Source organism: Oncorhynchus gorbuscha, linkage group LG09 (genome assembly GCF_021184085.1).
Source record: "Oncorhynchus gorbuscha isolate QuinsamMale2020 ecotype Even-year linkage group LG09, OgorEven_v1.0, whole genome shotgun sequence".
NCBI classification, from domain to species: domain Eukaryota; kingdom Metazoa; phylum Chordata; class Actinopteri; order Salmoniformes; family Salmonidae; genus Oncorhynchus; species Oncorhynchus gorbuscha.
In genome coordinates, this window is record NC_060181.1 from 6009290 (window position 1) to 6011124 (window position 1835).

Genomic DNA, 1835 nt, shown 5'->3' on the forward strand with positions numbered 1-1835 from the left:
TTTCTTTCTCTCTCTCGGAGGACCTGAGCCCTAGGACCATGCCCCAGGACTACCTGACATGATGACTCCTTGCTGTCCCCAGTCCACCTGGCCATGCTGCTGCTCCAGTTTCAACTGTTCTGCCTTACTATTATTCGACCATGCTGGTCATTTATGAACATTTGAACATCTTTGCCATGTTCTGTTATAATCTCCACCCGGCACAGCCAGAAGAGGACTAGCCACCCCACATATGCTCTCTCTAATTCTCTCTTTCTTTCTCTCTCTCGGAGGACCTGAGCCCTAGGACCGTGCTCCAGGACTACCTGACATGATGACTCCTTGCTGTCCCCAGTCCACCTGACTGTGCTGCTGCTCCAGTTTCAACTGTTCTGCCTTATTATTATTCTACCATGCTGGTCATTTATGAACATTTGAACATCTTGGCCATGTTCTGTTATAATCTCCACCCGGCACAGCCAGAAGAGGACTGGCCACCCCACATAGCCTGGTTCCTCTCTAGGTTTCTTCCTAGGTTTTGGCCTTTCTAGGGAGTTTTTCCTAGCCACCGTGCTTCTACACCTGCATTGCTTGCTGTTTGGGGTTTTAGGCTGGGTTTCTGTACAGCACTTTGAGATATCAGCTGATGTACGAAGGGCTATATGAATACATTTGATTTGATTTGATTTGTTGACTACGGACTGTCGAATGTTGACTGTTGACTACCAACTGTTAACTACTGACTGTTGACTACTGACTACTGACTGTTGACTACTAACTGTTGACTGCTGACTGTTGATTACTGACTACTGACTGTTGACTACTAACTGTTGACTGCTGACTGTTGATTACTGACTACTGACTGCTGACTACTGACTGTTGATTACTGACTACTGACTGCTGACTACTGACTGCTGACTACTGACTGCTGACTACTGACTGTTGACTGCTGACTATTGACTACTGACTGATGACAACTGACAGAGGCTTTATTGAGTCCAATATTTACTTACTAAGTTATGACATTGATATTTTAATCCTTTTAGTCCCTATATCACAGTGTCTTCTCATTGTCTCAGCCTTTTAGTCCCTATATATCAGTGTCTTCTCATTGTCTCAGCCTTTTAGTCCCTATATATCACAGTGTCTTCTCATTGTCTCAGCCTTTTAGTCCCTATATATCACAGTGTCTTCTCATTGTCTCAGCCTTTTAGTCCCTATATATCACAGTGTCTTCTCATTGTCTCAGCCTTTTAGTCCCTATATATCAGTGTCTTCTCATTGTCTCAATCCTTTTAGTCCCTATATATCACAGTGTCTTCTCATTGTCTCAATCCTTTTAGTCCCTATATATCACAGTGTCTTCTCATTGTCTCAATCCTTTTAGTCCCTATATATCACAGTGTCTTCTCATTGTCTCAGCCTTTTAGTCCCTATATATCACAGTGTCTTCTCATTGTCTCAGCCTTTTAGTCCCTATATATCACAGTGTCTTCTTATTGTCTCAATCCTTTTAGTCCCTATATATCACAGTGTCTTCTCATTGTCTCAATCCTTTTAGTCCCTATATATCACAGTGTCTTCTTATTGTCTCAATCCTTTTAGTCCCTATATATCACAGTGTCTTCTTATTGTCTCAATCCTTTTAGTCCCTATATATCACAGTGTCTTCTCATTGTCTCAATCCTTTTAGTCCCTATATATCAGTGTCTTCTCATTGTCTCAATCCTTTTAGTCCCTATATATCACAGTGTCTTCTCATTGTCTCAGCCTTTTAGTCCCTATATATCACAGTGTCTTCTCATTGTCTCAGCCTTTTAGTCCCTATATATCACAGTGTCTTCTCATTGTCTCAG